Source organism: Engraulis encrasicolus, chromosome 19 (assembly GCF_034702125.1).
Source record: "Engraulis encrasicolus isolate BLACKSEA-1 chromosome 19, IST_EnEncr_1.0, whole genome shotgun sequence".
NCBI classification, from domain to species: Eukaryota; Metazoa; Chordata; class Actinopteri; order Clupeiformes; family Engraulidae; genus Engraulis; species Engraulis encrasicolus.
Window position 1 is genome coordinate 19,640,247 of NC_085875.1, and position 7,500 is coordinate 19,647,746.

The window sequence follows — 7,500 nt, forward strand, 5'->3', positions numbered from 1 at the left end:
ACTCTCGGAGGCATGCATGCAAGCATACTCGCACGCACACTCTCACACACACTCTCACACACACACACTCCTCTGCAGACAAAAGGAAACACGCATGTACACACACATGTGCTTGTGCACACACGTACGCACTCACACACACACACACACACACACACACACACACACACACACACACACACACACACACACACACACACACACACACTTGGAGGCACGCATGCAAGCATACTCGCACGCACACTCTCACACACACTCTCTCACACACACACACACTCCTCTGCAGACAAAAGGAAACAAGCATGTACACACACATGTGCTTGTGCACACACATACGCACTCACACACACACACACACACACACACACACACACACACACACACACACACACACACACACACACACACACACACACACACACACACACACACACACACACACACACACACACGTCGATACCTCAAGCCAAGCCCAAGCAAGCAGCAAGCACTTTGATACTTTGACTTTCTTAGAGTTTGTCCGTGTCAGGGGTTTGTGCTGGCATTACGTTACCTTGTTGTACAGGTGTGGCTTACTCGAGGATGCCTTTCTCTCTAATGCACCAGATAAACTTACTGGCACACATTTCAAGACACATTTCAAGAACTTTCAAGAGCATTTGGTGAATACAAATGTAGTATGTAATTCAAATGCACACTACTTTATGCACTATAAATTTAAGTCGACAATAACTATGGTAGAATGAGTTGGACATGGAGCAGAAATGTTGTATTGGGTATTGGGAAGGGAATTAGAATTATGTATGCCTTACGGAGGTAAAGTGCAGTAAATATATGAACATGCACTTAAAAAAATACTCCCATCAAACCTGCACACTAGTAATGATGCTTTTACTCAATGTATTTGGAAGAAACACGTTTTCCTTGCAAGACAATCAAGCTGTTATCAAGTCAATTCCCAGTCTAAACTCAAAACCAGTGGAAAAAAAATATGTATCAACTTAATTTTGACTTAGTAAGGCAGACATGCATTCTCCATGAAGGTCATGCTGACATCATACCCGTTTATAAATGTAACAGCGTAACCAGGTCTGACACTAAGCTGACATTATTCTGCTTTGGCAGATATAGCAACCGCCAAGCTGCCCTGCTCAGCCACCACAGACTGGAACTAAAACACCACGCAAATGACACACAAAGGAAAACTGTCACAGCAGACACACATGCGCACGCAAACATGTACACACGCACAGACACACACAGACACAGACACAGACACAGACGCGCGCACACACACACACACACACACACACACACACACACACACACACACACACACACACACACACACACACACACACACACACACACACACACACACACACACACACACACACACACACAGAGGTATGTCTGCATCGACTCTTGAACAATTATGTACATACACATGCATGTATGCACACGCACATACACGCACACACTTGTGCCTATGCACACATAAACATAAACATAAACATATGCACCCAGACACACACACACACACATGCATGTGCACACAGGAGCATGTGCATGTGCACACATGTGCACACACTCACTCACTCACTCACTCACTCACTCACTCACTCACTCACTCACTCACTCACTCACTCACTCACTCACTCACACACACCAACACGCACACACACAGACACACACAGACACACACACGCATACTACAAACATACACTCACTCACTCACACACACCAACACGCACACACACGCACACACACGCACACACACACACACACACACACACACACACACACACACACACACACACACACACACACACACACACACACACACACACACGTTGCACAATCGCATCACAGCGTGATAGACATACAACAAATCCAGTTAGTAATGTTCTCATCAACATCACCAAACATCACACAGACCCATTACTAAAGGGAAGTCTACTGAGAGTGTAACTTCCTGAGTGTACTTTGTTAAGTGTATTTCCCCTCGCCATTGCATTATATCATCGTAGACCACAGTACCGCTGCCGCAAAACTCCAAGCACATTACAACCTTTTCACAAAGACAGAACAATTAGGCCACTTAGGTTTTATCATGATGGGTTTGGGGAAAAAAATCAATGTTATGTGTGCCGTATCATTTTTTTTTTATATTCCTTGCCACTGCTGAGAAGGTGTTCCGCGCTGTGGGAAATTGGAGTTTAGACTCAGAGTTTAATCTTGTTGGAGAGTTACGTACGTGTATATCATCTTTGGATCCGTGGGAGCAGGTGATTGCAACTTCATCAAATAGTGATGACACAGTAAAAATTTCATCATCCACTTATGACTGTTAGAAACACTCACTCACCAGAACGTTCTTAAATTTTGAGAATGTTGGGGGTTTTTTTGTTCAATGTCGGGGGGGGGGGGTGTTGAGAGAATGTATGAGAGAGAAAGAATGAGAAAAGGGGGGATAAGAAAGTGAGTGGTACAGAGAAAAGGTGGGAGATGCCGCAAGAGGCAGGAGAGAGAGAGAGAGAGAGAGAGAGAGAGAGAGAGAGAGAGAGAGAGAGAGAGAGAGAGAGAGAGAGAGAAGAGAAGAGATGTGCTGATGGGAAAGTGAGAGAGAGAAATAGATGTGGGGGGGATGAGAAAGTGAGAGAAAGAAAGAGTGAGAGAGAGAGGTGATGGAGGACAAAGAGTGTGTGTGTGTGTGAGAGAGAGAGGAGATGTGGGGGATGAGAAAGCGAGAGACACAGAGGAGAGAGAAAAGGGATATGGGGTGAGAAAGCGAGAGACACAGAGGAGAGAGAGGGGGCTGGGGGGTATGGGGGGATGAGAAAGTGAGAGATGCAGAGGAGAGAGAGAGGGAGAGAGAGTGAGAGAGAGAGAGAGAGAGAGAGAGAGAGAGAGAGAGAGAGAGAGAGAGAGAGAGAGAGAGAGAGAGAGAGAGAGAGAGGGAGACCCCCTCCAGCCCAGGCAGTGAGTCCTCAGAGGCATCAGTGTTGCTCATTACCTCTACAACAGGCCAATCAATAATAGAGACCAGGAGCAAGAGACCTCGCATGTTAAACAGCTTTCTCTCTTTCACTCTCTCCATCCCTACATCCCTACATCTCTCCATCCCTCCCCCTCCATCTCCACCCTGCCCTTCCCTCCCCTCCCCTCCCTTCCCATCTTTTGCCCCTTCCTTCATTTTTCATTCTTTACCTCCCTCAATCCCCTCTCTCTCTCTCTCTCTCTCTCTCTCTCTCTCTCTCTCTCTCTCTCTCTCTCTCTCTCTCTCTCTCTCTCTCTCTCTCTCTCTCTCTCTCTCTCTCTCTCTTCCTCCCAATCCTGTCTTTTGCCCCTTCCTCTGTTTTTCATTCTCTCTGTTACTCTCTTACTCTCATGTTCTCCTGTCCCCCTTAAACTCCCTTCTTTTTCATTGCTCCCAAAAACAGCTCTGGAATCTAAAGTGCAGAAACACTATTGGCTTCAACATTCAGTACCTGTACTGTATGCGATTTGTTGATTTGTTTAATCAGATACCTTCTCCTTTCCTGGGATTTCTTGCAATTTATTCTCCATCTCGAACGGTGGCTTGAGCCAATGCAAACAAAATCACAAATATAATGAAAACATAACTTTGGTATATTTACAGCGCAAATAGACAGCAAGCGAGTGTAAAACACATAACCAAATAGCGTGAAACAGATAGTGCTTACATTTCAGAGACTAAATTCATATTGCTGAAGAGATATAGGGTATTGGAGAACACAGTCACCTGTCACAGCTCCCTCCACCAGTGAAACAGCTCCCTGTTTCAGATTCTACATCTCCTCACAGCCCAAGAGTGCATCTTAATATGGGACCTTGCCTCCTCCACTTCCCTCCTCCACTTGCTTCTCGTCATGATGACATCACTGACAACAGCATTATATTTCAATATCTTGCAAAAGCTCAATTGTAGAGTCTTTTTCTCGTTTGCAATTGTTATGGTGAATGAAAAACAGTCCCTCAAAAGTTGTTGTGGCTAGGCTGACAGCTGGGAAACTTTATCATTTTCTCCACGGAGGAGGGGCCAGCAGGCGGGGCAAGGAGACAAGCCCAAGTGGAAGAGGCAAGGTCACATATTGGGATGCACCCCAAGACTGGATCATTACATTGACATCACACAGTGCTGTTTCTAGGGGAGTAGGATTCAAAGTGGGGGCCGGACTTATTATTTTTCTGAAATGAAAACCATATGATCCGACAATATGAATATGGTTTTACAATGCATGGATCTCTCGTGTTCAATAGAATGAATTTAATCTAGTCCAGGTCCTTGTGTGTGTGTGTGATGGTCTGTCTGTCTGACTGTCTGTCTCTCCATCTGTCTCTCTGTCTGCACTTTTAATGTTGTTTGGGTGGCCTGACTGTGAGAGTGTGTTTGAGAAGGAGCACACCAGCGCTCGTTTATGCCAGAAGGCATCAATTTGTTCCCTGACATTTAGCCTACCGAACAAAATTCATACAAAGAGCTGTAATTCCATCTCTACCCAGCATTGAAGTGTGTGTGTGTGTGTGCGTGCGTGTGTGTTTGTGCGTACGTACGTGCGTGTTTGCAGGTGCGTGTGTGCGCGCGTATGTGTACGTCCTTGTGAGTGTGTGTGTTTATTAGCATATATTACTCTGTAACTTTGCCAACTTTCCAAGTCAAATACATCTCCCCAACTCATAATACATTCAGAAACCAGCTAACATTACCATCCGTCTCAATTGTCCTTGCTTAGTCATTCACTTCTCCTCTCACTGCACATGAAGATGGCAGACTTCAAGGGTGGTTTCCCATCGCTAGGTGAGTTGGTGCCAAAGTTGACGTCTGATGGTGATCTTAAGCCTGTGTCGATACGTTAACCAAATACCCGTCGAGACCTCAAATAGCCTTTCATGCCGTTGCCGCACTTGTCTGAATTTGTTCATTCCAGGACATCTGCTGTGAAAGATATGCAAAAGATGACACATTTTGAACCAAACACATTTGAAAGTCTATTCTCTGTGCTCTGGGTTCTGTCAAACGAATGCATGTCAAGTCAGGAATATCAAACATTCAGTGATTCCTGTGCATTTGCATGCATCTGGGTGGATGCGATGCAGTGACTGCTGTTTCACCAGTGAGTCATCTGACCTGTGTCAGCATATGGTCCTGTCGGTGGTCTTTGTTTTCTTTTGAATTGTTTCTTAGACTTTGTTTTGCACATTATGCAAGATATACTCACATACTGCATATGTTATACACTGCTACAACAATGTGGCCCTCTTTACCCAACATACACTTACGGTAGAGTTACCACAGGAAATATGCTGTAAATTCAAATTCAAATTCAAAAAGCTTAATTGGTTGCAATGTCTTTTTCCTTATTTTTGTAGATGAGGTGTTTGTGTTAACATGAGTGTTCTAGTGTGTATTTTGTATGAAATACACAGTTTTGAATGTTGTATAAATTGTCTTTTTGGCTAAAAAGTATTGTGTATCTTCTGTCTGAATGTAGCAGCTCAAAACAAGGGTGGATTGGTTGGGAGGGTTACAGGAGGATGGCATTTCCTTAAATCCTGACCAGTCGAAGTAAAGGTTTTAGACGCACCGAAGTAGGACTTACCCAGATGGCAACCCTCCCTAGATTGAAGTAGCTCCCAGAGGTACAGCTTGAGCTCTGCAGGAAATTGGAGCTGTGACACATTTCATAAATAAAAGAGCCATTTTACGCCCTCTCCCTCTCTCTGTCAGCTAAGAAAACCGTTCAAAAGCAGCTGCTGCATGCATAGTTATGATTGTGTAGAGCAGGGTGTTCATTTCGCATAAATGCCTTAGATTAGCCAATGACAGATGGAGACAGTCAACGAAGCGCATTTTTGCTTCATGCGAATTACTGCGGATGCACATGGCTAATGCAAACAAGCTGGATAAAAGAACACACCTTCTGGAAAGACGGGAGCCTGAAAACAGGTGACAAACTGCCAAGAATCAAAAATTCATCACACGTGAGCGGATGCCACACTTTTGACAATTTGTTTCACGCTCCAAAAACGCACCAAAAAAGCCACAAGACAAGAAACTGCTTTAAGAGAGAGAGAGAGAAGGAAAGAGGGAAAGAGAGAGAGAGAGAGAGAGAGAGAGAGAGAGAGAGAGAGAGAGAGAGAGAGAGAGAGAGAAAGAGAGAAAGACTCCTTTGTCAGCAACAGATCTGGTTGGAAAAAAGAAGTTGCGATAGTCAATATTAGATGAAAAAGAGAGGAATAAGAAAGGATCAAGCGATGTGGCGGTAAATGCTGGAAGAAGATCAGAGTCTTCATATTGGTGTACCAGGAGAAGTAGGCTACCACAGCAGGAGCTTAAAGAGCAGAGAAGAAAAGAGACGAGGGAGGGGAACACAGCAGATGCCAGCAACACTGGATAAGGAAGACACACAGCATAGAGGACTTGTGCTGTATCATTAGGTGACTATCAAAGCGTTGCACCCGAGAAAACGCTTAAGACAGAGAGAGAGAGAGAGAGAGAGAGAGAGAGAGAGAGAGAGAGAGAGAGAGAGAGAGAGAGAGAGAGAGAGTTACTGAAGCAGTTTGTTTTAACCAGTAAATATACTTGACTTGTTATTGTAACTTTCTGAATCAAATAACAGAAAAATCACATAGGCTACAGTATGAATTCATAGCTATGCACTATAAATGTGACGCATAATTTCAATACATGTTCAGAGAAATGTGTAGGTGTAATGTTTGTTTCATAAGATAAAATAATATGAAGGTTGTCATGTGCATTTACAGCGTATGGAAGGAATAGAACATTCTTCTGAAGTTTCTTCTTCTCTTTCTTTCTCACATATGGGAGTGAAAGACGGAGGCAGGGTGAACAGAAATGAGGATTTATTTCAAACTTCACTGCAGGAATACCACCAGCTAAACAACAATCCTCCTTCTAACAACCATTAGAGGGTATATGGAAAGACATTAAGTTCTGGGGTGCATTTCTGGAAAGCGTAGTTGCTAACTGTGTTAGCTACTTTGTTGGTTGCAATGCAATTTCCCATTGGCAACTACTGAAGTTGCTAACTGCTAACAACTACGCTTTCCAGAAATGCACCCCAGATGTCTACAAATGAAACGTCCGGAAGGCCAGATGGGCGTGATGAAGTCAGCTATTGGAAAACATGGGTGGAAATTCCCCTTCCTGTGAGAATACTTTTGGAAGGTGGAGGCTATTCCAAGTGAATGGAAAGAGGGCTGAATGGTTATACGTATGCTTCCAGGAAACCAGAGGGAGCTTAGCGTGAGATGAACCTGCAGGAGGGTCACCTTGATGCCAACACCAGGGGAAGGCTCCAGGAGGATAGTTATTGTAGAGCACACCAAAATAGCACTGCTAACAAGACAACCATGCAGGTTATTGGAAGGGCAGGTTATGCACAGGCTAAAATCACAACACCACAAGAGCACCTTGGAACAGTGTTTTAAATGTCTCTGTTTTTGTGAGTTTCA

At 44.2% G+C, this 7,500-nt stretch overlaps 1 protein-coding gene across 4 annotated transcripts in view; it reads left to right on the top strand.

The window, feature by feature from the left end:
• fut8a (fucosyltransferase 8a (alpha (1,6) fucosyltransferase)) overlaps nt 1-7,500 on the top strand; it is a 205,992-nt gene that overhangs the window by 102,579 nt on the left and 95,913 nt on the right. The window contains exon 1 of one of the 4 annotated variants that reach the window (XM_063183763.1): nt 5,426-5,971. The exons of the other annotated variants lie outside the window; for them this stretch is intronic. The gene's annotated coding sequence lies outside the window, so the exon portion shown is untranslated. Of the gene's footprint in view, nt 1-5,425; nt 5,972-7,500 lie in introns of those variants that run through there. 4 annotated transcript variants of the gene reach the window in all.